Source organism: Balaenoptera physalus (assembly GCF_965194825.1).
Source record: "Balaenoptera physalus genome assembly, chromosome: Y".
Taxonomy (NCBI): Eukaryota; Metazoa; Chordata; class Mammalia; order Artiodactyla; family Balaenopteridae; genus Balaenoptera; species Balaenoptera physalus.
In genome coordinates, this window is record NC_138904.1 from 3,610,910 (window position 1) to 3,629,368 (window position 18,459).

General features: G+C 38.2%; 1 long non-coding RNA gene across 1 annotated transcript in view; it reads right to left on the reverse strand.

Annotated features, from left to right (window-relative positions):
• The window catches only part of LOC309653462, a 170,942-nt gene extending 152,702 nt beyond the window's left edge, over window positions 1–18,240 (reverse strand). The window contains exons 1-2 of the long non-coding RNA XR_014259197.1: window positions 16,231–18,240; window positions 1,606–1,802 (exon numbers count right to left, since the gene is read on the reverse strand). This is a non-coding gene — a long non-coding RNA (uncharacterized lncRNA). The remainder of the gene's footprint in view (window positions 1–1,605; window positions 1,803–16,230) is intronic.
• Window positions 18,241–18,459: the final 219 nt, after the last annotated feature.

An 18,459-nucleotide genomic window follows, 5' to 3' on the forward strand; every position in this document is an offset into this window, starting at 1 on the left:
GAAAAAAAAACATTGGTGGCATGGGATGGAGACAAAATTCCTTCCTCCCACCAGACTAAGGAGTCTGAAGTCTGGTGACATTTTTCAAAAAATAGCAGTTAATAAAGGACTGAAGTGAGGGAGTACAGTAAGTCCCCTACGTACGAACCTTCAAGTTGCGAACTTTCAAAGATCCGAACGTGCCCCTGTGTACCAGCTGTTGTACTGTACAACGGTAATTTTCAAGGTACTGTACTGTAAGATTTAAAATATTTTCTTTATTTTTTGTGTTTGTATTTTATGTATTATCTGTGTGAAAAGTATTATAAACCTATTACAGAACAGTACTATATAGCCGAGTATGTTAGCTGGGTACTTAGGCTACCTGTGTTGGACTTACGAACAAATTGCACTTACGAATGCACTCTCAGAACAGAACTCATTCGTATGGAGGGGACTTACTGTAGTCATTTACTGAGTCCATGGGTCTTAAGTGTTCCTTAAAATAGTAATACCTCAACAACTGGAACACCTGTACAATAGCCAAGCTGAGTGTTCCAGAAAAACCTAGATTTTTCCTTCCGAAGATTCAGAAAGGATTCCACTGGTTTTAAATCTGGTATCCAGTAGAGGGAACATAGCCAAAGCCAATTCATATACTGCCTTCCTTTGGTAAATCTCAATGTGAAATATTCTCTCCCCACAAGGATTTGAACATATCAGAGCTACTGTCTCCAATTTTTTCCACCATGATCTTCAAATCTACTGAGGAATTTCTTTCTTAAGATATCGTTTCTCCCAACATGGCTTCATAAGTCCTCTGGGTAACATGGATCACGGACCCATTTATCTCACTGACAAGCCCTTGTACTTGCGTTAAAAACTCCTGAGCAAATCGCCATAAGGACACAGATGAGTCCCATAGGTAGATGGTAACACGTGGGAAGAAATGATTTATTGTAATAAATGCATGCTGATACGTACAGGTATTTTCTTTTTTTTTTTTTCATACGGGTATTTTCTAATTATGTACGTCAAAAGATTGTTCTGTATGCTTGCACTTCAAAACAAGAGAAAGGATGCAGGAAAAGATAACTGTGTTCAAGCTATATGATCAACAAGATTAAACCCAAGGGAAACAAAAATCCACCATGTATACTATCACAAGGAGCGAATCATTTTCATGCATATACGATGAGGAAAAGTTATACTAAACATATGCATTGCTTACTTACATTAAAGCTGCATCCCTTCTTACGAGCGAAGTGAATAAATCAATAAAGTATTTTGATACTAGATGCCACCTCAAGTAATTAATTTAGTGAGGTAATCGGATTGACATAATTAGCATACTGAGCTGAATTACTACTTTGTGTGACACCATCCTATCAACTACTAACCAAGGATTGGGAGAAGGCTAACTTTCACATACAGAGGGTAGTAAGTTGGCCACTGAACTAAGAATAGAGTGCCAGCTGCATCAGACCTTGAGAGAACAGAAATAAAGGAGACAGTATTGACTTAAATTGAACAAAAATCACTAGCTATGTAATATCTCTCAGAGATAAGGGCTCAGGAGCTAACCAACTCATATGAGCAAGAGGAAAATGGCAGAAGGAAACTTACCTGGTGAGTGATTGATTCCCATTTGTTCCTTGAGAGAGTGGAACCGATTTCCAGATTTCTCAGATTTCAGCGTCGCAAAATCCCTCTGGAAAGTTTCTTTAAAATGTAGTTTCTGGTGGCTCAAAAGCCATCATTTTCAGCAATGGTTCTCAGGAACATAAGCAAGTCACGTGGCCCGTGGACAATATTTTTGAAGACTATTCATAAGAGACAGAGAAAGAGAAAGAATGAAGGAGAAAACAATGGATTGACTCACAGTTGTATTTTAACATTTCATCAATTATAACTAATGAGAACCTGCTATATAGCCCAGGGAACTCTATTCAGTGCTCTGTGGTGACCTAAATGGGAAGGAAATCCAAAAAAAAGAGGGGATATATGGATACGTATAGCTGATTCACTTCACTGTACAGCAGAAACTAATACAACATTGTAAAGCAACTATACCCCAATTAAAGAAAAAAGATTATAACACAACTAAATTTTTGGACCAACTGCTTTTCTAAAAAATATTTAACTAAAAAGCTAGTGGATAAAAATTCTGAGTGGTTACTGATCTAATACATGGAAGACATGGTGAATTACATCTATTAGCGCCCCAACGGGGATTATACCATATGCCCAGAAAATTTCCAACTGACCAGTTAGAATATTAAAGAGAAATAAGGTGAAAATTTTTTTAAAGTGGTTTGCTAAACATGTGATGCCATAAATATTTCCATAAGCTATATACTTTTATACAAATGTTTGAAAAACATTTCTTGAAAACAGACTTCACTTTGAGTAATATTATAATAATTGGTAGTATTGGGTAGAACAAGAGGTTCTTTATATAATCAACTGAATGATTTAACCAAAAGGCAATTCTTAGGGGAACGTCGCTATCTTCTCTCGGAATAATTTTTTATCATTGTTTTCTTCCTAATTTTTGTCTCCTCCCTTACTCCCAAGGAGACAGATCTTGCATAACGGAAAGGCAGTTAAAATTTGTTTGAAAGACTACTGGATGCGTAAGTGAAGAGAAGGTTTCTACGAAAAATAAATGAGTAGGGGGTGAGGAAAGAAAGGGCTTTTCCATTTTATTTCATTCTCACGTGACGCTGACAATAATTCACGAACCACTCAGTCTAGTGTCTTTGATCCTGAAGCGGTTTGTTGATTTTTAGATGACTCACACTTATTTGAAATGCATGAAAAATGGCCACTTATCTCTGAAAGACGTCTCCACTTTTTGTGTGTGAAATGTGATACTGTCCCTTGAAAATCAAGTCCATGGAACACACAAATTAAGTTATTTCTGAAATATGAAGTTAGACCCTAGAAACCAATAACCAGGCTATTGACTGCCCCAGCACCATGCCTTATAGAGACTTAATAAATGCCTTCCAGGGTCCACATAATAACACTTTATTGAGTTTTAGGGGTGAAAAAAAGATAGCCACCATTTTTCACTCTGCATTAGGCTGATGAATATGGAAATAATAAAACATATGATATGATAATGCCACCACATTTAACTTATCTTGCATGAAAAGGTCATCTTTTGAGCCTTTTTTTTTTTTTTTTGCTAGATTCAAATAAAGTCTCTAGATGTGCAGGATGGATATTTCAAAACTGACTATGAAAAAAAACAAAGGGTACCCTCTCTAAGATAAAGGAAATCTTGCTGTTAGTTCAGTTGTACTCCCATATATATTTTATAAATTGTCGTAATTCTTCAAATATCACCAGAGAGTGGAATTTGAAAAATGCATTATAAAGTAAGTATTTTCACTTTAGAAAAGATGTCGCAATATTTAGAATTATGAATGATTTGCCTTTTAGAAACAGAATTCGATCTATTTTTTAGAGCCGTACTTTCCAGTGGAACTCTCTGCAGTGATGAAAATGTTCCGTATCTGAGCTGTACAATATGGTAACCACCAGCCATTCCTGATTATAAATGGTCAGTGTCTACATTTATGTCGGAGAGTTAGTTTCAAAGAACGAGTTCCATACATGAAATTCCACACATTTCATATAATCACATGCAAATCCAGTTCTTAAAACATCCTTTAAAAGCATCTCTATGCATTTCAATGTGTACTGCAAGAATTATATGTACATACTGGATTATTTCCAGAATTATGTGAACATATGGGAGTTTTTCTTTTGCTCTCTTTGGTCATAATTCTGAGGGTTTTGTATCTCATCTCAACCACAGCACTTTTGGACAGAATACGCTCTTTCATGATAAAATATCTGAAGAAAGAGTTTAAGGCTCCAATGATACACTATCACTTCTCTTTGATGCCAGACCCAAAACTACAATGTTGCCTGAGATTAAAGAATACATTATTGCTATTATTCTGATTATGATCATTGTGATTTCTTTCTTGTCTTCTAAAGAAAAAATAAATGCATATAAAAATCATAGTGTTAAGTCTCAATATGTAGAACAGCTACTGTGTGTTCCCTCAGCACGTTTCTTTCTTCCCCAGTTTTACTGAGAAATAATTGATATATATATCACCATAAGTTTAGGGCATATACCATGACGGTTCAAGTTATGTATATTGTTAAGTGATGACCACAGTAGGCTCTGCTAACACAGCTAATATAATAAGCGTATCGTTTTTAATACACACGCTCTCTGCCTGGATCTAGAACAGGGTGGGAAAACTTTTTCTTTGTAAAACATCCAAATAATAATTATTTTGGGCTTTGCAGACCATAAGGGCTCTGTTGGAACTACTCAATTCTACTCCTTTAGTTCCCATACAGCCATAGAAATGAATCATGGCTATTTTCTGATAAAGATTATTTTATAAATTAGTTGTTAGGTTGGACCTGATCCATGGCCATGGTTCACGAACACCTGATTCAACGTATCAAATTCAAGCAAACTCATTGCTTCTGTGTCATTTTCTCATGGCCAGTCTGGAATGCTGACCTCTTATTTTAAGGCATGTATTGAAACACAGGCACGTCCTCTTTCTTACTAATAACTATTTTCCCCAAACTCAAGCATGGAAGCAGTCAGCAGGCTTGCCGGTCTTGATGGACAAGGTCACCTCGCTTATAACAAAGTTTTTAGGCGTCCGCCAAACTCCTGGAAGACCTCAAAGTTCTCTTTGAACTCTCCAAGGACAATTCTGCAATATTCAACGAGACTGCAGTTAATGTTGCTATAATTATCTGAGAATCTGTCTGACTGGATTTTGAATGGGAGTAACTGCATTAAAACAGCACCTCTGTGTTTAGAAAAGAGAAGAATGGATTTATCTGTCGAAGCCTGAAGGAAATAATGATTCATTTCCGTTGAGCATTTAGAAGACGATAGTAGAAAACCTGCTACAGCCTGCATCTGCTGGCTCTATGTAGACTTCAAGCTTAGTGCAGTGCTGAGAGAGAGAGAGACAGAGAGACAGAGAGACACAGAGAGAGAGAGACAGAGAGAGAGAGGGAGGAATATTCAAATAACCACGTCTTTATTTTCTGTAGTCTGATGTTTGACATTTGGATTTTGCTGTCCATAAGGGACCGCATCTCCCAGGGCCAGTGACTTCCTAGAGACAGTAACTAGCCCCCAAGTGCATTTTTCAAATACAAACCAATCAGTCTAGGACCCACACTCCAATCTCCTCCCCTATGGGGCTCCCATACTCTGCACCACCACCCACCTGCCCTCATCCCCCCCAGAGCAGGTACCAGGCACCCAGGGACAGCCCTCTCTCCCAGATCCCGCTGAAATGACCCAAACTATCCAATCCTAAGCCTGCCTCACCTGTTCCTCGCTGTCATAACCACAGTAAAGGCTCTCTCTCCATGTTTTTCTCCCCTCCCCTCTGCTCCTGACCAGCCCTGGGGCTGTGTGCTGTGCCCCTCCTTCTGGGAGCTGTAGGTAACAAACTAGTTTTTCAATGACAGTCATCTTCTCACTTGTGAGCTTTACAGTACCTCAAATCTTCTGTTTTTTTTTTTTTTTAATTTTACTTATTTAGGCCACACCATTCACCACGTGGGATCTTAGTTCCCCGACCAGGGATTGAACCCGGGTCCCGGCAGTGAGAGTGCCAAGTCCTAACCACTGGACCACCAGGGAATTCCCGCAAATTTTCCGTTAATACACTGCATTTCAAAACTATACACAAATTATATATTATGTTATACATTATATTATGTATATTAGGTATATTTATATAACAGATACTATATAGTATAAATACATACGTGTATTATAAATACATATAAAATACTATTAACATGTGTATATGCATTAATATATATAGTATTTTATATGTATCTATAAAACTTGTATGTATTTATACTATATAGCATACATATACAATTATATATATAATAGTATATATTTTTATATATTGGGATAGTGTATTATTTAAAACCAAAATTTATATATATATATAACATATATACACACACACATATTTTTACACATATATATAGGAATAGTCTCTTATTTAACCAAAATTTAAATGTATATAACATATATATGCACATATATAGGGATAGTATATTATTTAAACCAAAATTTATATATATAACATACACATATACACATAAATTTGTGTGTATATATACAACCAATTTGAACTAGCCTCTGAATTTACTAACGGTCCTCTGTTCTTTGACATTTGTTACAATTAGTGAGACTGACTTTTTCACCATAAAGATTTCTGTTCCATGATAACCATATTGGTGGCCATCAGATCTATCATTTTGAAATGAAATAAAAACAAAGATAATTATGGAGAATATTCAGAAGAACTAACAAATGACACTGTTTACCTTGGTGACCATGCTGGAGCGGGTATAAGTGTTTTGAGCGTGGAAAATGGCTTTAATCTCCACAGGGATCTGCGATAGCAGCCTCTGGCTACAGAAGGATATCTCACACCCAGGAAAGAACCCCTGACTGTCCACCTGTGCAGACATCAGTTAGTTACATTTTCAGAAGTAATTCCCACAGATGTGTTTTCCTTATTTTGACCCTTTCATTGTCCCTTTGTGCATAAATGTTACAGTACACACATATTTTCTTATCTTAGATAAAACTGAATTTCCCAAAGTAAGCATGATCCTTTGTAGGTTCTCACTTCCCTTCAACGGGACCTCCAAGCCTTTCAATCTAAGAGTCTTCTCAGCTGAGACCAGAAACAATAGATCTAAATGATAATGCTTATTAAAAAGCCTTTGTCTCTGTTTATTATGCTGCTATCGTCATCTGCCTTTGCTATGTTTTTAGTCCATGTTGTGTATTTTACTTACACTTTTTATTGCCCTACCTTCCATATTTTCAACAAGATATCCCAATGAGATAAGCTTCTGGGTTTGACATAATATCTGGAAACTTACACAGCCTTGTATGAACCGGGAAGAAAATGGACCAGCTTATTTGAAATATGGACCAAATAGAGTCTTTATAATAAGGTCTATATTTCACTCTTAGTTCTGTCTATCGACCCTGAATATTATTCAGGTCTCTTCAGGCTAAAGAAAATGACAAGAAACTTTTCTTCATATATTCAGCTTATTGGGATAATGTTATAATCTAAAACCAAGTTCAACATCTTCATCTTTGAGGGTTGTGTCACCACCTCGTTTCCAAGTGTCCCCAGGAGATGAAAATGAATCCATGCAAGGCTCAGAGGCTCTATGAGAGGGAGGAAAATCATGGTCATAATTTGCACAATGCTATAATATGTTCATAGAAATGTATTCTGAAATTTAGAGGAGACAGGACAGGGAAACGGCTCGGTGAGACATCACATGACTAGCAAGGACAGGAAAATAATTTTCCAACCTATTCATGAATGGGCATTGAGACCCAGAAGATTTTAAGTACATTTGCATATGCAAAATTAAACTTTTATATTGGTTTATAGACAGACATATGAAAATGAGGAACATATATACATTCATTAATTCCACATGGCAAATGTAAATCTCTGTATCAGTTTCAATACTTTAGAATGACCTTGTCTTTTATCAATTAGGATGTGTTTTCTCAGAAATTATCCATGGTGTTTCCACAACAACCAAGCACGGTAGTAAGGCTAGGGATGAAAGGGATTTTTGACATTTGAGGCAAACGAGGAATAAAAACCACAGGGCTCTGTAGCCCTGATCCACGCTCTTTCCTCCGTCCCATGTTGACTCTCTGTCTTGCCAGTTAAGGGGTAAATGGGGAAAAGAACTCAGAGATGGGAAAAGAAAAACAGCTAGACAGGCAGTAGATCAGAGAAAGGAAATGCAAGACGAAGGTGTAACCGCAAGACATAGAGACACGGGAACAGACAGACACTGAAAGAGGGAGACGTGAGAGAGAAACATAAAAATAGACTCTGTTCCTTTCCTGTGGTTGCTATAGAACAAACTGTCACAAACTGGGTAGCTCACAACCATGGAAATTCGTTCTCTCACGGGTCTGGAGTTGAAGTCTGAAATCCAGGTGTCCCTGGGGCTGTGTTCTCACAATATGGATGGAATCCTTCTCCCCCTGCCTACCAGCAGCCTCGGACATTCCTTGGCTTGTAGCTGCCTTACTGCAGTCTCTGGCTCTATCATCACATGAATTTCACTGTGTGTCCCTCTTTCTACCTGGAAGTCTCCCCTCTGTGCATGTTAGTTTCTATATTTCTTCTCTTCTTATAAAGACACCAGGCATATTGGATTACGAGCTCACCCTATGCCCATATGACCTCATCTTAACTTACATCTTAATTACATCTGCAAAGACTATTTCCAAATAAGGTCACAGTCACAGGGAAAAAAACAAAACTAAACTAAAAATAGAGCTACTGTATGATCTGCAATCCCACTCCTGGGCATATAGCCAGAGAAAACCATAATTCAAAACAATACATGCACCCCAATGTTCATTGCAGCACTCTACAATAGCCAAGACATGGAAGCAACCTGAATGTCCATCGACAGAGGAATGAATAAAGAAGATGTGGTACATGTATGCAATGGAATATTACTCAGCCATAAAAAAGAATGAAATAATGCCATTTGCAGCAACATGGGTGGACCTAGAGATTGTCATACTGAGTGAAATAAGTCAGACAGAGAAAGACAAATATCATATGATATCGCTTATATGTGGAATCTAAAAAAATGGTATAAATGAACTTACTTACAAAACAGAAACAGAGTCACAGATGTAGAAAACAAACTTATGGTTACCAGGGGATGGGGGGGAGGGATAAATTAGGAGACTGGGATTGACATATACACACTACTATATATAAAATAGATAACTAATAAAGACCTACTGTATAGCATAGGGAACTCTACTCAATACTCTGTAATGACCTATATGGGAAAAGAATCTAAAAAAGAGTGGCTATATGTATATGTATAACTGATTCACTTTGCTGTACACCTGAAACTAACACAACATTGTAAATCAACTGTACTCCACATTGTAAATCAACTGTACTCCAATATAAAGTAAAAAGTTAAAAAAGAAAATCACAGTCACAGGTGCCAGTGTTGAGAACACCAACTTTATGGCGGCTGGAGGGGGGGAACGACAATTCCACAGACAACATAGACAAGGATTTTTAAAAGTTGTAGAAAGAGCAAGAGAAACAGACGTGAAAACCTGAGATGTTTGCATATAGTAAGCATGCAGAAAGTTCCGCCCTCACTGGAAAGTTTGCAGGACACCTCTGAAATCAAACATAATCAACATCAAACAAAAAAAGAAAGACCATTCTCTCCACCTTGATGGTAAAAGTTCCTCGTGAAATGATCTTGTAATTTATTTTACTAAAACATTTAAAATGACATTGGTGTCTCTTCACCACACTTCTTCCCCTCTCTCTCTACCGTGGCTTATGTCAATTTAAATTGAGGGCCACTTTCCCACTCAAGACAAGGCATCCACTCTCCTATTTCCTCCTTCTCATCAACTGTGAACAGTGATTTTGCACACTTGATGCTGGATGGATAGACACATTCCTGCTAGCATTTCAACAGCTCAGCAATATAGCTCAGGAATAATATTTACACTCATTAGTAAGCTATACTGTCTATGATCAAGCAGACAGGCATTTTCATTTTACCCTCCAGCACTTAGGAGAAAGATAAATTTAGAATTTAGCACCGCAGAAAATACACAATAAATGTGGGCACGAATAGGATCTGTGTGCACATTTCTTAATTTCAAGGATGTAGGAAATGAGTAAATTAAGGGAGAGGTCGTCGACCTGTATTTTTCTTTGAAGAGCTGGGGAAACTTGCAAAAGGCGTAAACCAATGAATCCCAAATAGAAAGAATCTTGACAAAACCTCACAACTTTGAGGAAGTGTCTCTCGGCTCCCTAGAGCTTTAAGTCAGAGAAGCTAGATGTTTCTACACATCAGAGGGATTTTTTTTTTTTAAGTAGCGAGACCCCAGCAATGACAGCTTGACAATTCCAACAGCGGTTGGTGGTCAAGCATCCCCCCTCAATTCCACCCACTCTCATAATCCCTTCTGTGAGGATGGTCCGCTAACCCTCTGTATTGAACGGTTTTAACATTTCCACTTCACCACCAGCAGAACAGATAAGCCATTGGAGGGTGAATCAATTCTGATGACATAAAAACACTGGCTGTAGTCCTCAAATCCTTACCTACTTCTCAGTGATAACTGCTGACCCCTAAAACGCATGGCAGGTCCAGGTCTCGGGTAAAACACCAAATGCAGCAGAGAGAGAAGGGAAAAAATGCCAGAAGGCTGATGAAACCACCTGCTAATGTAGAAATTGAAACCAAATTTCATATGGAAGAAAGGGAGTGAGGTTTGGGAGACTGACCTCAAATGAGTCCAGCAAGGAAAGAAGGAATATTCTAATTCTAATGCATACTTTCATGTGTAATAATTATTTTATACTGTATTATAGCTATGTCTTTTTCTTGTATGGATTTCTTCTTGCAGGAAGTGAGAGGAAGGAGGTAAGTCATGAAGTGGAGGAAAAAAGAGTGACCTGTATTAGAGAAGGAAACTAGGGTGGTATTGTGGAAATGACTATCTTGATAGGGAAAACAGATCTAGAATCTGCAATTAGATTTTATGTGTGTTTACGCTACCCAACCCCAAATTTGGAAATCAACAATAACATCGGGCTACACTAGCCACAGGAGGATCTTCCAAAGAACTCAAAGGAAATCTAGAAAATGGTTTCTTTTCAAACAATCCCTATGGGGAAAAAATATGCCACACTGAAATTTCCTTCCAATATTTGTTTTGTCTCAGAGTCTAAATGTTACAGTTACATATTCCATTGTAGTTTGCCTGTTTTAACAAGAGTATCAATCAAATGGCAAATACCTGACAGAGTTTAGATAGCACTAAACAAACACCATCAAAAATGAAAGCAGTCACTCAAAATTTCAAATTCAAAACATGGAAAAACAATTTTTACAGGTTTACATCTCTTGGAAATCAATATGTTTTTCATAATTTGATTTTGTGGGCTATCAGCTAGGGAAGGTAGCCGCAGAGAGCAACCAACAACATGCAGATTCCAAAGATGATGGATGCTTTGTCCCTACAACAGAAAGTTTTAAAAATGTGGTTCCTGGAAAAGAAAATTGTAAAACATATTAAATAAAACGAAAAGGTCAGTTCTCCATAAATGAGTGGTGAGCAGTCTTATGGCTTCGGACATTTAATTTGACACCGTAATAATGTTCTATGAACTGCAGTTCTATACATTATGAGTCTTAAAGATAGTAAGATACTAGCAGACATCTATATTTGGGGTGCCTCAAATGATTTCAGGTAACGAATCCTCAACAGATCAAGTTCCTATTTATTCTCACATAGTTTAAACCTTCCAATACAGGTGTGCCCACCTGCACCCACTATAAGGCTAAATTCTACAAGAATGCAATGCCAGAACTCTGGTCATGATGGTTGGATAACTGTCAAGGTTCTACTGAATCGGTCATTTTACAGAATGCCTTTCACGCAAAAGTCCATCTTGCACGTTTATAGTCAAGGTGGAGGTCAAAAGTACTATAGCAAACTCGTTGCCCATTTCTCATTAAGGAAAAAGAAATCTGATGATTTTTAGTATCAGAATTTATTTCAGGAAGAAGCAAACTGCCCTTTATAGGAAGGACTGCTTTACTTGAGCTTTTAAGTGAAGCATAAAAATATGGGTAAGTAATATCACCTTTCATCTTTATAATGCTGTGGAATTTACATAGTGCTTCCCATGCATTTTCTCTTTTTATTCTTGCAGTGAAAAAAAAAAATTGAGAGGAGGATAAGCATTACTAACTAATTCAATTTTATAGAGAAGGAAGTGTAGCCCCAAATCATGAAGTGACTTGTACAATATCTACCATCTAGAAAGCAGTAAACAGAACTATAACTCAAGTTTTCTATTCTTTTTTTTTTATAAATTTACTTTTTATTTTATTTTTGGCTGTGTTGGGTCTTTGTTGCTGCGCACGGGCTTTCTCTAGTTGTGGCGCGCGGGGGCTACTCTTCATTGCAGCGCGTGGGCTTCTCATTGCAGTGGCTTCTCTTGTTGTGGAGCACGGGCTCTAGGCACGCGGGCTTCAGTAGTTGTGGCACACGGGCTCAGTAGTTGTGGCTCACGGGCTGTAGAGCGCAGGTCCAGTAGTTGTGGCACACGGGCTTAGTTGCTCCGCGGCATGTGGGATCCTCTCGGACCCGGTCTCCAACCCGTGTCCCCTGCATTGGCAGGCGGATTCTTAACCACTGCACCACCAGGGAAGCCCCTCAAGTTTTCTTAAACAGTTATTTTTTTCTACTAATCTTTGGCCCCATGAATAAAACAAATTCTCAGGTGTATCTCCCATGTTGCACTAACTTTTTAGGCAGAAGTTCTGGATTTAAACCCCTGATCTGTCACCTACTATATGATGTTGGGTGGACGTTTCCACTGGCAAGAATTTATAACTTTGTGATGGTGCCACGGAGCTGCTGGAATCCTACATATGGGCAAAACTGTACTGGTGTATAAGAATAGGATGTGCCTCACAGAATTATCCTGGGACAGAGAAATATATTCTGGTTCATGGCTTTTCCTTCTCCCCCAAACCATTGCTATGCCTTGGATCTCCCAGAACCTATAAGTATGTGGACTGAAAATAGTAATAGTATGAGAAAATCATAACCACTGAAAAGGATTGAGAAATGACTTGTGCTCTGAAGACTTGGATTTACTACTTCAGGACTTTTCCAAGTCTTGAAATAATGAAAGTTCTAACCATAAAGGTTGCATGTGAGACTCAGTAACTTGTAAGTATTATCACCCAAGTCTTTGTACCATTAACTGTTAGTCCCAAGAGCTTTTTCTAGGAGAGGAATCTCTCCTTTAGAATCAGGGATGAGTTCCTTAATCAACTGAAGAAGTTCTTCAAGCCACAGGACACACTTGCATGGCTCCTTTTTCCCATCTGAGGGTGTGTCAGGAGGGCAGCATAGAAGAAATTTCACTGGGGAGGAGAAATTGGGGTACTTAAATAACCAAGCCACCCAATTCTCCTTCTTTTTTTCTGAGTGTGTAAGAGTAACTCCTGGTACTGATTGATCCCCACCACTGGGTATTCTTTTAGAAGAGGGGTGACACAAGTTTTAGATGAGTAGGTGTAACCCACCCAGGTTTGCTTGCCCAACGCACAGCAAGACAAACGCTGAGATGCTGAGGTTTGCAGCAGAGAAAGGGTTTATTCACAAGACAGCCAAGCAAGGAGATGGGAGAACAAATCTCAGATCCACCTCCCTGAAGGGGAGGGGCTTGAGATATTTACAAGATGAAGAAGCAGGCTGGTCTTAGGTATGGGGAAAGGTGATTGCAGGTTAGGGAAAAGGTGAGGTAATTGGTGTTCTGTGCAGGACTATCTGAGTTACGTGTTTCTCATGGGATGCACGTTCAAAAATGGAGGCATTTTGGGGCTTCCCTGGTGGCGCAGTGGTTAAGAATCTGCCTGCCAATTCAGGGGACACGGGTTCGAGCGCTGGTCCAGGAAGATCCCACATGCCATGGAGCAACTAAGTCCATGTGCCACAACTACTGAGCCTGCGTGCCACAACTACTGAAGCCCGCATGCCTAGAGCCCGTGCTCTTCAACAAGAGAAGCTGCCGCAATGAGAAGCCCGCGCACCGCAACGAAGAGTAGCCCCCGCTCGCCGCAACTAGAGAAAGCCCGCATACAGCAACGAAGACACAATGCAGCCCCCCCCCCAAAAAAAAGAAGGCATTTAGCCATACTACCCAAAAGCAATCTACAGATTTAATGTGATTCTGATCAAATTACCCATGACATTTTTCAAAGAACTAGAACAAATAATCCTAAAATTTTTGTGGAACCATAAAAGATCCAGAATGGGCAAAGCAGTTCTGAAGAAAAAGAACAAAGCAGAAGGCAGAACCCCCCCTGACTTCAGACAATACTACAAAGCTACGGGAATCAAAACAGCGTGGTATTGGCACAAAAACAGACATACGGATAAAAAGAGCAGAATATAGAGCCCAGAAACAGACCCACACACCTACAGTCAATTAATGTTCAACAACGGAGGCAAGAATACACAATGGGAAAAAGAGAGTCTCTTCAGCAAGTGGTGCTGGGAAAGTTGGACACCTGCATGTAAATCATACTAAGTGAAGTAAGTCTGAAAGATGAAGACAAATACAATATGATATCACTTATATGTGGAATCTAAAATATGACACAAATGAACTTATTTACAAAACAGACTCACAGACATAGAGAACAGACTTGTGGTTGTCAAGGGGGAGGAGTGTGGGAGGGATGGAGTGGGAGTTTGGGATTAGCAGATGCAAAGTATTATACAAAGGATGGATAAACAACAAGGTCCTACTGTAGAGCACAGGGAACTATATTCAATACCCTATGATAAACCATAATGGAAAAGAATATTTTAAAAAAAGAATGTTATATGAACCTATTTATTCTCTTCTTTTTTTCTCCCCCTCTCTGATTAACCAGCACGATCTATGCAGGTTGATTTCAGGTTTGTCTTAAAGCATAATATAGGAATAGTTTCTTAAAAACAAAGATGATACAACAATAGTAATAACAGGGTTTCATTCCCTAACTGTTTAAAAATGCAGTCACGTCCCAAAGAGCTCTTCTTTTCCTATTATTCCTTTTTTGCATTGACAGTCTCTTGGCCATTTTTCTACTTATTAGCACTTCCATCAGAAGGGAAGAAAAGGATGTGAAACCAAGACGTGTCAGTTTGAGACACAGAGTCTTATATTAGGTCCATCACCACCTCGAAATGCCTAGACAATTCCTGCTCCCCTGGGAGTGTTCAAAGCCACCAGCCCTACAAAATCCATGTCCCTACAAAACAGCAAAGCATTTCAGCATACATGTCGTATCCTTATTTTTCTGTATGATTGTTGCATTGCACACTTCACCCAAATAGAGGCGATGAGAGAATTAGAACAGGTGGGTTAGATGCAAGAGTATTAGAAACCATTATTTGCTAATATGAAAATTGCCTTAAGAACATTAAGAAACATACTGGTTTACTTCATAGACTAAATTTGAATATTAAGTAAACTTGTGGTCATTTTTCTTTCTTTTAGCTAATACTGACTGAAAATTCCAAAAGAAACAATTCATATAAACCAGGGTGAATTGATTCTTGCTTTGGATAACTTGTGTTGCTTTGATAGCCATTTCATTCCCTACTGAGTTAAATTATTAAAGAATCCCACACATGCCAGAACTTATAGTCTACCTAGAATTATCACACCTTAAAACTGACATCTAATATATGGTCAACTAATATTGGACAAGAGAGCCAAGAATACTCAATGGGGAAAAGATAGTCTCTTCAATAAATGGTGCTGAAGAAACTGGATAACCACATGAAAATAATGAAACTGGACCCCTATCTTATACCACTCACAAAAAATTAACTTCACAAAGGTTAAAACTTAAATGAAAGACCTGAAACCATATAACTCCTAGAACAAAACACAGGGGAAAAACTCCTTGACATTGGTCTTGGCAATGATTTTTCTGGATATGAAACCAAAAGCCACAAAATGAAAAATAAACAAGTGGGACTAAACCAAACTATCAACAGACCCACGAAAAGGTGACGGACATCACTACATGCAAACATCAGGGAATGGACATCACTAAACGGACAGCAGGGAAATGCAAACCAAAACCACATGAGGTACCACCTCACACCTGTTAGAACGGTCATGATCAAAAAGACAAGCAATAACAAATGCTGGCAGGGATGCGGAGAAAAGGGAACCCTTGTATATTGTCGGTCAGAATGTAAATTGCTACAACCATTATGGAAAACAGTGTGGACTTTGCTCAGAAAACTAAAAATAGGATTACCATATAATGCAGCAATATCAGTTCTGGGTATATAGCCAAAGGAAAAGGGTATATATATATTTACATTAGCCAAGATATATATTATATATGTGTATGTATACACATATATGTATATGCATATTGTATATGTATATGTAATATATATAATATATATGTTTATATATAATATATATCTTGGCTACTATAAATTTTATATATATATATATATATATATATATATATATATATATATATAAGTTAGAAAGAAGGAATTCTTACCTTTTGTGACAACATGGGCTGACCTTGAGGGCATTATGCTAAGTGAAATAAGTCAGACAGAGAAAGACAAATTCCGTATGATCTCACTTGTATGTGGAATCTGAAAAAACAACAACAACAAACTCACAGAACCAGAGAGTAGAACGGTGGTTACCAGGGGCTGTGGGGGTGGAGAAAACGGGGAGATGTCGGTCAAAGGGTACAAACATTCAGTTACCAGACGAGTAAGTTCTGGGGTCTAATATACAGCATGGTTACGTATAAATCCAGTAAACATACAGTTAACAATACTGTATCATATACTTGAAAGTTGCTAAGAGAGCAGATTTTAAAAGTTCTCACCACACTTATTGTTATTAACATTTCACAATATACATGTGTATCAAATCATCAGATTGCACACCTTAAATGTACTCAACGTTATAAGTCAATTATATCTCAATAAAGCTGGAAAAAAATGAGAATAAAATAAAATGATAATTTAAAACAGGCATCTAATGTTTTTGTCCTAAATTCTTTTCTGACCCAAATTTGAATGTGATGTCTTAGAGTAGCTAATAAATACATAAAGCCCAACTTTAAGAATCCTTGCTGTGAAAAGAGTTGATGTAGGGATTTTTCTTTCAATCAGTTTATTTTACAAGTTTTTGTTAAATAACAAAGTAAGATGGTGATAAAATTCCAAGGAGCACGTAATTTCCTAAGGGCACCGCCTCAAACCCCAGTGCTAGTCTTATTCCAAGATACCTGGTGTACGTTTACTGAAAACGATCTGGCATGGAGACATTTTCCATTAGTGCTAACATGGGTAATCACACTTCTTCAGTAGAAAGTATTTTATACAGATATTGTGAAACAGTTGAAGGTCTCTATCATACTAGAAACCCAACCTATAAGTGCCCAAATTTACAGTTGAGCTTGTCAGCCAAAAAAAAAAAAGGAAAAAGAAAAAAAGCTGGGTAGCAGCACCAGAACATTTGACTCAAATAGATGGTTTGGATTAATGGAATGAACCATTTCTACTTCAGGTTCAACAAAAAAAGATATATTTGAAACACTCTGGTGTTCTCATAATTGTGCATATGGTTGGAAATTCCTGTCTAGGTCAAATACTGAGTAATTCAAACCTAGTAGGAGAAAGAGGAAAGAAATCAGAAGAAGTAACGTATTAGCACTTTTCATTAAATAGGGTTCTGCTGGTGGAAAAACTTTAAAACTGAATGTTTTCCACTAAGTATCCCTGCTTCCTTCACACTTTTGGAAAACAATACTGGGCTCAAATTCCCAAAGTATATTTAAATTCCTCTGGGTTGGTTGCTGACAGAAATCCATGCTATTTCCTCATACTCATGTTGGGTATACTTTGTGATATGGTCTATGCCTAGTGGGCACGAAATTTTAAAGAGTAATGTTTCTGAATGCTGCAGCCAGGAGTGTTGGAACTGTAAAGAGTTACTTTGAGTAATAGAGTTATATTATTCCAGAAACCAGTTCATGCTGCTGAACAGTGCTGATGCTTGAAGGAAGCTTTCTAACCACACCTTGCATTTGCCAAGCAAAATCCAAAAGACAACAACAGCCCAAAGTACATAGATGCTGCAGGAATTAGAGAGGAATTAATAAAGGCTAAAATTTTTAAAAGATACATGAGGATAGGGACTTCCCTGGTGGCACAGTGGTTAAGAATCCGGCTGCCAATGCAGGGGACGCAGGTTCGAGCCCTGGTCCGGGAAGATCCCACACGCCGCAGAGCAACTAAGCCCGTGCGCCACAACTACTGAGCCTGCGCTCTAGAGCCCGTGAGCCACAACTACTGAGCCCGCGTGCCACAACTCCTGAAGCCCGCGCACCTAGAGCCCGTGTTCCCCAACAAGAGAAGCCACCGCAATGAGAAGCCCACGCACCACAACAAAGAGTAGCCCCCGCTTGCCGCAACTAGAGAAAGCCCGCATGCAGCAACGAAGACCCAACGCAGCGAAAAATAAATAAATTAATTTATTTTTTTTAAAAAAAGATACACGAGGATAAAAGTTAACAAAACTTCCTAGTATGGGTTCTTTGGTAAAGAAAAAAATATGACAGATAAACTGTTTAACATGATCATCATAAAAAAGGGCGGGCAGTCCAAATGTATAATGTAGGAAATGAGCAGACGAAATTTTAGCTATGAAGGAGATTAAGGAATCAAAATCAACTTGTTTGGTCCAGTCCGTGCAAATGCATTTGAAA